The sequence below is a fragment of the Ascaphus truei genome, chromosome 1 (genome assembly GCF_040206685.1).
Source record: "Ascaphus truei isolate aAscTru1 chromosome 1, aAscTru1.hap1, whole genome shotgun sequence".
NCBI classification, from domain to species: domain Eukaryota; kingdom Metazoa; phylum Chordata; class Amphibia; order Anura; family Ascaphidae; genus Ascaphus; species Ascaphus truei.
In genome coordinates, this window is record NC_134483.1 from 139,413,954 (window position 1) to 139,428,107 (window position 14,154).

Below are 14,154 nucleotides of genomic sequence, written 5' to 3' on the forward strand. Positions count from 1 at the left end.
GCATTGCAGCCTATTAAATCCTAATCATTTTCATTTAACAGATCAGCCGCCCGTCAGCCAGGCATGAACCCAGGCTGGGAAGGCAAACGCAACGGGGCTTGTCAGAGGTGAGGAGCGGCGCATTCCAGGTATCTGCCAGGTACATACTGGGTATTTGCTCGAATAAAGTGTGTCGGTGCAGTATGCGTTTTAACAATTTTCAAATGTGACATACCGTACAGCAGCACAGCACTGCAAATGCATGTATACTTTAAATATGCAAATTTACAATTACTGCGCGCACACACAGACTGTGAACTGACGTAGGTTGAACCGCGAAGGTATTAGACTTCCAAGACAACAGCTTGAAAATTCCCCCTGAATTTTTACACGGCATTGCAGTATTGCAGACAGCGAGAATAAAATGCTAATATCACGAGCGCGAAAATAACGCAGTTCACTCCGGGCGAAAACGTCAAAAAAACGCACCTAACCGGGATAATATGAGAGTCGCGGATCTAGCCATCTTAGACTCAGATCGGCCGCCACTATAGTATTGCGGTATCTCTCTTTTTCATATCCATTGTCATACTGTATGAGGATTTACAACATAGAAAAGAAGGGGGATTACACTTACCTTACACCCCAACGAAGACCCCTCTCAAAGGGCTCCCGTCAGAGTGAGAAGGAACTCTGACACGCTATACTATAAAAGAAGTCTATTGTGGGTGAAACCATTGCAGAATATATTAGATAGGACTTTGTTTCTACTGTTATACTATTATTGATTTCTTCTCTTTCTTGTTATATACCAATCACGAACGAGTGCTCCTCCCTTACCTGGAAGACAAGAACTCGACACGACCACCACCAAACCCGTGGTTGGGGCTCCTGTCACCGCTCCCTTGACCCCGACCTCAGAGCCACACTTGCCTGCCCCTATTAATTATGGGGTGACCAACTAGGATGCCGGGACTTCTTCAATCAATGTTCATTTTGAACTTTTACCTGTACATTTCCCTACCCAAAGTTCTAAGGTGGCGTATATAATCTCTCTATTGACGGACGATGCCCTGGCCTGGACCTCACCTATCTGGGAGCAACAACCAGATCTAACCTCTGATTTCGACCGACTCACCATGGAGTTCCGAAAAGTTTTCTACATGCCAGGACGGAAGGTAACCGCAGCCTCCACTCTTCTTAACATCTCACAGGGGAATTGTACGAGGCCTTGACGGTGGCGTTCTGGCAGTGACTGTCCGAAAATATTAAGGATGAACTGGCAGCGCTAGAATGTCCCACAGGATTGGAAAGCCTGGTCGCCCATTGCATACGTATGGACCAATGTCTTCAAGAGAGAAGGATGGATAGAGGAAGGTGCCAACGGTGTACCCACTCATTCGTGTCTCAGCGATTTTCCATTTACCCCTGCAGACGAAACCATGCAATTGGGCCTCACACATTTGTCCACTGGAGAACGACAGCGTAGACGAAGCTCCGGATTATGTTTATACTGTGGTTACAGTGGGCATTTAGGCGCCAACTTCCCCGTGAAGCCAGGAAATGTCATTGCCCAGTGAGTGCCAGGAGGACGACACTGGGAACCATCACTTCTCCTCCTCTCAAACTTTCATCCAGGGTCTACCTTACCATTGTGCTGTGTGGAGTTACCTTCAGAGTTGCTTCTCGGGCCTGTCTAGATTCCGGGTCAAGGGGCAACTTCATAGACCAAGAGTTTATGGAGAGGAACAAAATACCCCTGATATATAAGGATCGCCCCATGTCTCTAAGCTATCGATGGCCGTCCACTCCAACCTGCCATGTTTATTCTACAAACTGGAGCTCTTTGCTTCCAGGTCGATGGAGGCCATTCCGAGAGAATAAAAGTGCATGACATTCACACCCCCTTCATGGACATTATCCTAGGACTACCGTGGCTCCAGCTACACAACCCTCAAATTGATTGGATAGGAGTCCTGCAGATCCGATGGAGCGCAGTCTTTCAGGATTTTGTGAACAAGAGTTTCAGGGTCTTACTTGACCAACACGTGGTCATATATCTGGATGACATCTTAATATTTTCTAAAAATGCATCTGAACACTCGGAACACGTAAAGCAAGTCCTCCAAAGACAGAGCCAACCACCTTTTCGCCAAACTGGAGAAATGCCAGTTTCACCAAACCTCAACTACATTCTTGGGATACATCATGTCCAACACAGGTCTTGCTATGGATCCTGCCAAGGTTAAAGCTACTGTATCATAGAGTGGCCACGGCCATTATCTCTCAAAGCTGTGCAGAGGTTCCTTTGTCATGCAAACAACTACCGCAGGTTTATCCAAGGGTTCTCTTCCGTGGTAGCACCAATTATGGCCCTAACCCAAAAGGGACCTGACCAAGCACAGTATTTTCCTGACGCCGTCAGATCTTTTGGAAAACTGAAGAAAGCCTTTATCTCCGCACCCATACTGGTACATCTGGATCCGGCATTGACCTTCACTCTCTAAGTGGACACCTCGGATGTCAGAGCAGGGGCAGTGGTCTCTCAGAGAAAAAAAACCTCAACCCGGCTTCACCCCTGCGCATTTTTATCCAAAAAAAAATCCTCCGCCGAGAAGAACTACGATGGGGGGAATTGGGAGCTCCTGGCTATCAAGATGGCGTTAAAGGAGTGGGGACACATACTCGAAGGTACAGAGACTCCCATCACCATCCTAACTGACCACAAGAACCTTTTATATATTGAAGGTGTGCGGCGCTTGGGGTCACGACAGGCCCTTGTTCTTCACTCTGTTCAACTTTATCATCTTATCTTCCCGGTTCCAAAAATGTAAAAGCAGATGCAATCTCTCTGCAATTTCTAGTGGAGGATAAATCAGAGGATCGCCTGAAGACCATACTCCCCTAATCCTGCATATTCTCAGCCGCCCTATCAGACATCACAAGGGCCAAAAGCTACATCCCGGAGGACCTTAGGGTACCAGAGAGTTGCCGCTCCACCCCACCCAGTTTCCACAGACAAGTAATGGAATGGGGTCCCTCATCCAAAATGGCGGGTCATCCCAGTACTAGAAGGTCTATCGACCTCTTGGAGCGCACCTTCTGGTGGCTAGGCATGCACAAGGATATCAGGAAGTTCATGTCGTCTTGTGCCACTTGCGCCCAGAAAAAGACACCAACAATAGACCTCCAGGTCTCTTACAACCCCTTCCTATTCCGGATCACCCTTGGGCCCTTTTGCCAATGGACTTCTTTGTGGAGTTGCCAAGTCCAAAGGGATGTATACTATTCTTGTGAAAGTAGACCGCTTCTCTAAGCAGGCACACTTCATCCCACTCCAGGGTATTCATAAAGGACATCTTCAGACTTAACAGGACATCATTAACTATAGTATCAGACCAAGGCTCACAGTTCGTCTCCAAGTTCTGGAGGACTTTCTGCAAAAAATTAGGCATCTCACTACAGTTTTCTTCCGGTTACCTCTCACAGACTAGCGGGCAGACTGGAAGGACCAATCAGTCACTCGAGCAGTTTATCTACTGCTTTATCTCGAACGCCCTGGACAATTGGGCGGATCTGCTCCCATGGGCAGAATTCGCACATCCCCACCTCAGCCCCGCGGTCTAGTCCAGGTTGTTTTGAGCATCCGTTACAATGGCCCATCAGGACTTACACAGTGCGGGTCCCTGCTTCTGAATGGGACACCTGCTGTATGAATCCTACCAGGCTGAATCAGTTGTAAGAGACGCCCACTGAGAGTAGACAGAATCAGTCACTCTCTATGCACACCTCTAACAGGCGATTGATCTGCTTTTATTTTGTTTTAGTAACATATTATTGATGCAAGTGGTCTCCGGTGCTTAACTGCATTCATTTCAGACCCAGGAACTGCCTGCTTCCCCATATATAGTGCCAGTATCTCTTTGCATGTTTAATTCTCCCACGTGACTGAGACATTTAAAATTTGCTTAAATTGAGGCACCCTATATTGTGGCCTGTAACTTGTGAAACAGGCAGTCCCGGTGCTGAAATTAATGTGGTTAAGCTTCGCAAACCCCCTGCTTGAATAATATGTTATTACAATAAAATAACAGCAGTGCAATTACCTCTTAGAGGTGTTCATAGAGAGTAACTGAATCTATCTACTCTCACTGCGCATCTCTTACAGACTGATGCTGACTATTATGATTCACACAGCAGGAGTCTCATTCAGAAGCAGGACCCCCGCTGTGTTAATCCTGATGGGAAATTCCCCCTTGCGAGGCACTGTGCCATGAACGCTCAACTTTTAGTCTGAGTTTCACCAGCACATGTGTGCGGCAGGTTAGAGATACAAGATACAGCATCTGTATGTCTTTTTTCAACATCATCTATTATGTAACTATGTAACTATGTAACTATATGTAATGAAGGTAAATTTAAGTTTACATAGAACTGTAATTCCCAAATGACCAACGTATGCGTTCCATAGAACATGCTTACACCTAAATTCAAAGAAATGCATACTGTATGTGTTACATAGAAAACGCCTGTCCTGAGTTCAAAGACACACATGAGCATAGATAGTTGCAGGCAACGTGTATTTTTAGCATTTATTTCTTTTTTGTTATTAATAAGTAACTATCTCCCAAATATTTTACAGTATGAAACTGCCAGAAAAAGATTTGAATCAAATCTTTGGGGCCTATGCAGAGAGCAGCGAGAAGCACAATCTCGCCAGGTTTTCACCAAATATGCCTACAGAAATTTAGTAAATGGTGAGAAACTGGCGAGATGAGGAAAAACCGGCAGTTTTTTTTTTGTTTTAAAAACTCGCCGCGCGGGTGGCGAGAAGCAATATCTCGCCAATTTTAAAACCCGCCGTATGCAGGTAGCCCCGATCAGCATCTCACTGCTGATCGCGCCAATAAAATGGAGAGATGTTCTCCAAATAGCTCCGCCAAAAAAAGTTGGCAAGAAGCTGGAGCTGAGCGGCGATAGGGGACATTAAAAAAAATCAGGCCCATTTCCTGACTCGGATTGATGCAGGGGGGCTCCAGAGTTAATACCATTAATACCAGCACCGGAGGCCCCCGGCATGCATCCGAGGAAGGACAAATGCATATACAGGCCACTTCATTACCTTAGCGGGTAACCGCTAAGGCAATGAAGGGGTTAACCCACCGTGCCAGCTTAATTGTGGGTAGCGGGGGTGGGTGAAGGGGGTATTTGGCCCTTGGTGTGAGTTTAGGGCTTGCGGGGGGGTTGCGGGAGCACTTAACCCCTTCACGACCGTAGCAGTTAATACCGCTATGGTCATGAAGGGGTTAACCGCTCCTGCTACCCCCCCGCAAGCCCTAAACAACCACCGTTGGGGCTAATACCCCCTTCACCCACACCCGCTACCCACAATGAAGAATAATCACACACAGCAGCCCCACACTAAATAAATAAATCTAAATGATTAAATAAATGAATATAAATATATATATATATATATATATAACAACAACCCCTATAACCCGTAACATACACATATATGCACATCAATGATACTATAGTCCGGCGGGGGCCCTCGGGTGTTACCTGCAGGCCTGCAGTACCAATTATGTGGCCCCCCAAATAAATGAATAAACACATACATACTTTTAAAGAAATAACCCCCCCCCCTAACACATACAGTATAGTTATGGCCACAATTACTATTATCCACAAAGGGATAATAGTGAATTTGCCCATTTTAAATACATAAACAGCATTAAAAACATTAAATACATATAGCACTTACCCATTACCAGTTGCCACGATGAAGGCCATCCTCATCTTCATCCTGCCCATGCCCCCTCCGCTGCTGCAAAACAGACACAAGAATGAAAACATCCAAAGTAATGTCCCCTAACCCCTTAATCACCATAGCGGTTATTAACCGCTACAGTCATTAAGTGGTTAACCCACCCTCACCCACCACTCGGGATGCCTACATACCCTCCCACAGTAACCCCCCAACCCGTGAGGCCTAACCACCCTCACCCACTACCCACAATGGAGGCCTACCCGCATACCGTTGGGGAACACCCCCCCCCCCAACACCTACAGTACAATAATGTGCAAAATAACTATTATCCAGATAGGGATAATAGATTATTTGCCCATTATTAAAAACATTAACTAGCATATTCAAATAAATTAAGTACTACTGACCTTATCAATAACTAGTCTCAGTCGCCAGAAACATCCTTGTCTTGCCCACAAAAAACATAGCCAATACAAAGCCAATACATTGCAATTACATTCAGATATCAATTAAACCCTTAAATACCCTATCGGATAATAACCGCAAAGGTAATTAAGGGGTTAAGCCACACTGGCCCGATACCCACCCTTCACCCATGAATTTGTACATTGGCTTCATCATGCAAATATATATATATATATATATACACACACATGATGAACCAATATACAAATAAATGTAGAAGGGTTATCAAAAACATGCTGTACTCAAAATAACAGTTCTCCATAAATACACACTACAATACAAGTAATTTCCTTTCATAATCCTAACTGATATTACAATCAAAAAGATCAAATGCCAATCAAAAACCTCAAATCACAATCAACACATTGCATTTACATTGTATACATGATGCATACAATCTATGCACCATATACATTCTGCAAATGAATGTTAACTATAACATTGCAAGCAAAATACAGATAACTCCAAAAAAATATACTATTGTAACCAATCCGGTAAACATAAATCAATTACCATTCATTAATGAAAACCCTAAACAATTTACATTCCATCCCTAAACAATTTACATTCCATCCCTAACAATTAAACAATTACCTAATTCAAACCTGCAACTGAGCAATGTAGCCTGTGAAAATATATAAGTACCAACAAGCATAAAAAATTGACAACCAAGGCTAACCCTGACCTCTAATACAACATACAATTGCAATGATTACATCTATCTAATTTTAAAAGACTTTAAACACACATTTAAGCATAGATGCATAGTCAAAATAATTAAAAACACGTCAAATCAAGCTTTTGAAACACTATCATTTCTTACCCTGTATGTATATAGCTCTCTAGACATACATACATACATGCAGTGGCAAGAAATTATATACCACAGATAATTAAATAAACATGTAAAGAATGAATTAAAAAAAATTAACAAGTTCAATTAAATACATTTCTTTAGTTCACTTACCATTATTTGCCCCCACCGACTCCCGTTGAACTGGTTACTCACGATCAAAACCACCAGGCACAGGAACCCATAAAATAACAAACCATAAAAAAATAAACATTAAACTAAAAATCCAAATCAATCCACGGGTCTTCTAATTTTAATCCATCTTCATCTGTATTCTTCTTTCTTCTATCTACTTCCGGGGTCTTCTTCCCATCTTCGGCCACGCCCTGGCATTCTTCTTCTGTAGGAGGTCCTTCCTCCTCGGCGGCTGGCTTCAAAATGAGACGACATAGGCTTTTAAAGGCCTATGAGGTCACATTTTCGTCATATGGTTCCCACGGCCTTGATTGGGCCGTGAAAACCATGTGTTTTGGCCGATAAAAAAAAATGATGACGTCAATTAAAGGCAATGAAAGCACAGCCAATCAGAATGTCTTTGCTTCAATTGCCTTTAAGATGACGTCATTAAAAGAAACATGGCCGTCCACACATGGTACGGTAGCCAATCAGAGCGTGGGAACTCCATTCCTACTCTGATTGGCTCTAGTATACCATGTGACAGAGGCTTGGGGGAGAAAGGATGTGACGTCATTGAAAGCCTGTCACATGGTACTAGAGCCAATCAGAGTAGGGATAGACTTCCCACGCTCTGATTGGCTACTGTACCATGTGTGGACGGCCATGTTTCTTTTAATAGAGGATTTTTTTGTGGATGCTTTTTATTGAGGTGTAAATAAGTTATTGGGAGAGAGGTGTATAAATAATGATGCAGTGGAGAGTGGGGAAGTTGGAGAGAACAGAGATGTTAACAAAGGAGTTAATAAATGGTAAACAGAAAGGCAATAGGGAGGGCATTGTGAGATGCAGGAGGAGAGACAGGCCAGGTATTGGAGTATAGGAAGAGTGCAAAGAATAAGAGCATTTAGAAAATCAAGTTCTCAAAGCTGCAGAGTTTTTGTTGTGCAGAGTCAAGATCTTCTTCTAATCTTCACCTCCAAATTAATCTCCTAAATTATCGAAACACACTTTCAATGTTACACTTTAAGATGGTACACACAGTCATGTGGCTGACAGCCAAAAGAGCCTGCCTTATACTGTATACTTGAACACATTCACTTGTCTAATAATTAAGGGAGAGGTCTGCCTATTCAGCTCATACCAGTTGGATGTTAATTTGATTAAAGTTCCTTCAATTGTTAGATGGAAATCACCCCAGTCATACCTGTTTGAAGAAATCAGAATATTAGTCCAGATATTCAGAGAGCATCCATGATTAAAGATTAATCTCCACACTTTCAATGTTACACTTTAAGATGTTACACACATTCATGTGGTCCTCCCCCTGATTCTCCTTGGTGGGTGTGATGTAGGTAACCAAATGAAATGTGCACAATTCTAATGCCTAACTAATTGCATACATTGTTAAAAATGAGATATCTCACCATCTACTGCCCTTTTGCTAACCAATGATCAACCCTGATGCAAATGTTCAAACACCATCAGAGGCTACTTGTTAGCTGTTCTTGAAACTTGTATCTGGAAGAGTAAGAAGAGGTAAGTGGAAAAAAAAGTTGTGTACTGTAAAATACACTGTTTTTCATACTATAATTACATTCCTATTACCTTTCCAAAGCATTCAACAACCTCTGGTATTACATTATTTATATGATTTATGTAATTATTGAAGGTTTCAACAGTTACACACTCGTGCCAGTAAATAAGGATCCCTTCTCGAGCTCTTTTTTGTTTGCTGACTTCACCTATTTTCTCAGATGATATTTAATTGAATGCCACACTAATTCTATGAGATTCAAATTGGGAGATCTGAAAATATGGAGACAAAGATGGTTATGCCAAGAATTAAGCAAACACACACAACAGCACACCCAGCAGTCCAATACAGAACAGTTAAAAGCATACTACTACTCAAAACAGTTACAGTACTGACTCTGGCGGTGTTCAGGTCCAGTTGATTCCACTGCCCTTAATAAATGTAGCAGGTGCATAGTGTTTTGGGTCATTATCTTGGACAAAATGGTGACCCAATGGGAAGAAATCTAATCTGCTGTCTGTGCTATATTTAACTTCTGGAAAAACACTTTATCCATGATTTCTGGAGAAAAGAACTAATTTAAAACGGTTATGCAGGTACAAGGACAGATTCACATTCAGATGCAGTTAGAGTACTACTGTTCACAACACCGAAACCAGAATGTGCCTACCTTCAAATATAAGTATGGGTCCTGATCTAAGCCTAAATACCTAGGCCTTGGGGGAATACATAAAATACATTAGGGGGATTCCGATTCCTCAGAAACTTCTCAGAATTATGGAATACCACAACCCTTTGGTGGTTACAATACCGGTGATTCCATCTGTTCATATCTACCACACCATTCACCTTGCAGTAATCCATAACTGCATGACCACCTTTTAATCTATTACTTTGGTGCATCTCTGCTAACTTTATCAGTATATCCACTTAGGGACCTCTCTCTATATACACAGGAGTGAGCTCAGAATACTGATGACTTTAGACCAGCTTGGGATACTACTTAATGTTATACATCATAAACAAGCAAAAACATTGCTATTTTGAGTTATGTCTGCTAGACATGGGTTTACCTTCTAGCAGGCTCCCTTGGGGATTCTATTATACAGCAGCCCTTGTTGTTCCTTTTATTGCAAATCACTAAGTTCACTACACCATAAGTTGATACATCCCAAGTTGATACATTCTGGGCTTGTTACACTGTTCATTATGCACTCTAAATATTTGAGCAAATCACACTCTCATGTATCAATGTGATGGTTTAGATATTTATTTATTTATAACAATGTTTTACCAGGAAGTAATACATTGAGAGTTACCTCTCGTTTTCAAGTATTTGATACACCATTTGATACACTTTATCTATTCAATTCAACCACTATTAAGTTACTCATTTAATACGCAACCAGGTTGTTGACTTACACTAACCTATAGTATTGCTCTATGGTTTGCCAATTATTGATCTTAATTTTGGTCATTTGTATTGAGGTTAGAGATATTTGGTATTGTAGGCCTATTGTATTATACCACTGAGACATATGTATTCTGGTGTTACAACCTTCTGCTAATAGGTTGAGTGACTGGGTATCTGACTACTCTGCATACTCATTCATATCTCAACTTTTGTAGGTCCTTACCTGCGTTATTCTTTTATATATAATAGTGTATTTTGTAATCGTCCATGTGTCGTCTTGATTGGTCACACACCTATTTTCCAATCATATATATATTTTTAATATTGATACCATTAAAGGATTTTATACTAAATTCACATTTAACCAACATTAGAAGTATACACTGGCGACACACTTTATTGAAGTGTGGCCAGTTCCGCAAGCCGGGAGATTTCCCGGCTTGCAAGTGGCATCCCCTCGGTGTGCCGCGCGTCACCGATGCGCGGTCACGCATCATCGGGTGCCTGCGCCCCGTGCACGCGCGTCTAGGGCTCCCCGAGGGAGCCCTGGTGTCCCGCGATGTGGGGGACAGTGGCAGGGGGTTCCGGGGGACCCGGCGGACCCGGAGAGGAGAGGGGGAAGCCGCGATCGACGGGCCTCTCCTCCGCTGCTTCGGCGCGCGCCCGGCACCCTCCGGCGCGCGCCAGGTAACTGCTGCGGCCGAGAACGGGCAAATGCTCGAATAAACTCGACCGCAGCAGTAGAAGACATTATTAGAGGGATTCTGTTTTACTTTGTTTGCTTCTACTAGCCCATTCCTATTGCACAAGACTTCATTTACTCTTTAAAGACTCCCTTCCTTTCCCTTGCCCATACTAGGGATCGACTTCAAAACCATGTTTTTGTAGGAAACACATCAAGCAATAATGGATAATGAAGGTAATGTATACGGTCCATTCAATTGTCAATACCTATAATGCACATGCATTGCATAAAGTTCATACATATTGTTTGCATGTGCAGAAAATCAATGACACTCCTACACTGGCGACACACTTTATTCGAGCTCGGCTAGTCCCACGAATTTGGGTATACCCGGGTGTATTGAGGTTTGTGACTGTTTTCTGCCCGAGTGCATTGAGGTATTTTCCAGGCAGGGATTGAAGCATTTTATTCCCGCTGGCTGCAATACTGCACAGTATATATATATATATATATACAGACAAATAACAACAGCGCAGATATAGACAATATGTTGAATATGGTTAGATAAAACCACACTCTCAGCCAATCAATCAATACAAGGTATATACCCTTACAATCTACTAACCCTACAGACTTGCAGCCAAGTTAGGTCTGCGGCTCCACAACGCCGCTGGGAATGTATTGCAAAGAATGACCTAGGCGCACATATGCAGGGGAAGATAAAAGAAAAAAGAGGAAAAAATCATAGGGCAGTATATCAATACAAGCAGATAAGAATTCGGTGAGATATGCACTTACACTAGCAAGATCATTAAATGCCTTTAATCCACTTAGGGACTCTCGAACTCAGCTCCTGTAGTTCGTCTGTTTCTTGGCTCCTGGATCTCTGGAGAGGCTTGTCCTGAAGGCTCCTTGCAGCAGTCACGATGAGTCTGTTTTTAGCAGACTATACCTTGGTGTGGATATTCTATGAGTTAAAAACGGGCAGTAGAGAGTGTTTAGCGAGTCTCTCACACTCGTGGTATAGAACGCCGACTTCCAGACCTCCTCACACCGGCAAGTGCTTCCGCATCAGGTGATCAGATCTCGTACGGCTCTCGCGAGATTTCCCTCTGTGTAATTCACTGCCAATGCTCCGTTCAGCTCCGTTCAGCTCACACTAGGAACAGTCTCTTGGCGTCACTCTCCCTGCTCCAATCACGCTGGCCCTACTGCATTGCACAGAAGATAAGAAGTTGAAAAACCTTCAGTGCAGTTAATTGTCCTGAGCGAGGGGAGAGCCCTGTATATGCCGAAATGTGACACTATTACAGTACTGTACACGCCTACACTGGCGACACACTTTATTCGAGCTCGGCTAGTCCCACGAATTCGGGTATACCCGGGTGTATTGAGGTTTGTGACTGTTTTCTGCCCGAGTGCATTGGGTTATTTTCCAGGCAGGGATTGAAGCATTTTATTCCCGCTGGCTGCAATACTGCACAGTATATATATATATACTGCATTACAATTCATGAATTTATGCCATCTGGTAGACACGCGAAGCATTGCAGCCTATTAAATCCTAATCATAATCATTTAACAGATCAGCCGCCCATCAGCCAGGCATGAACCCAGGCTGGGAAGGCAAACGCAACGGGGCTTGTCAGAGGTGAGGAGCGGCGCATTCCAGGTATCTGCCAGGTACATACTGGGTATTTGCTCGAATAAAGTGTGTCGGTGCAGTAGATGTACAGTACATTTTTGGATCAATTTTTTTTTTTAAGTTTTATAAATATACTTACGCGTTAGTTACCCTTGGTGTCCTTTTGCGTTCTCTGCTTTTTCCGTGTGCATTATAGCTCATGGTGGTTGCTGGCACAACGAGGCCAGAAGTAGCTAACCAGCGTTGGATAGCAGCAATTCGGTGTCCGCTCGTGTACATCATCTTAATTCGCATGCTAAGATCCTTGGAAATCTTTTTAACAACCATTGCTGCGAGTAGAAAGAAATACAAACACAAGAATGTATATTCGATGTTTAGTCGATGTGTATTCAATGTGCAGTGAATCCACAAAATGGATGGTGTATTTATACGTTAATGACTCACATTAGAGTACGCCCACTTTCCGCACCTGTACCTCGCCGCCATGCATAAATGGTTACACACTTTGCATAGCCCACCACTCGATGATCTTTATCTGAACTTGCTCTTGTCCAGATACTGCATTGTGCCACCTGCTTCCATGGAGCAACCCCGATTCTACGTAAGCAGGAACCCACTCGCCTCTGCCGTGCCTGTAATGCATAAAAGCGAAAGGCGGTTGCCGTTTCCACGCCAAGGCAAAAGCGACAGGCTAAGGCCAATAAAGAAAACCTTCTGCTGACCCCAAAGGCTAAGGGTTTTCATAGACGTCAGCCTTATTATGTCAAGAAGATATACGGTGATGTACTCTCGACGCAAAACGAATGGGAGCCAACCCATCAAACCCGCAGACCACTTCCTCACATACGCTTCGACGACTCTGCCGCCGCTGTCCCGGAAATCTTCAGCCCGTCTTTTCCACCCCTCGTCCTCGACGCTGTCGCCGCCCTCCCAGAAACCCACAGGCCATCTTCTCCGGTTCTATCCGACGACGCTGCCGCCTCTGAAATCCATGGGTCACTTTCTCCTTTGCTCTTAGACGACTCTGCTTCTCGCCCAGAAATCCAAAGGTCACTTTCTCCATCCCTCTTCGACGACGCTGCCACTTCTCCTCTACCGGATATCCACAGGTCACCTCCTCCACCCTTCTTCGATGTCACTGTCGCTTCTCTCCATGGAACCCCCATATCATCCTCCGTTGCACCCATCCACCCAGATGTCCACACGCCATGCACAAGAAGACACTCGTTAGACTGGATGCTGAATGGGATAAGTGTGCATCTCCCCGGGAACTCTATTGTGCTAGCAAAGATAGATCTGCTTCTGGAGACCATGTTAAATGTTGAGCAACGGATGCTACATACTGCTGCGGCAGCTTTTATTCTAACAAATCGCCGTTTTTTCCCTAGCTTTTTCCTGGAATGCGACACTCTTCACCTGGCGCATGCCGCGTTCATTTTGCGTTCACAGCCACGGGTCATGCGCGGTTGACGCGCGGTTGATGCGTTTATTGAGAATGGTTTGGATTTAATAGGTTGCAATTCTTCGCATGTCCACCAGATGGCAGATATTCATGAATTGTAATGCGCATGCGCTTCAGTAATGTGTCGACTTGCAGGTGTTTTGTTTAAAAAAGATACCACAGTGTGCTATTGTAACTTGGCCTTGAGACTGAAGGAAGAGGTTGCAAAAATGTATCAATTTAGGCTT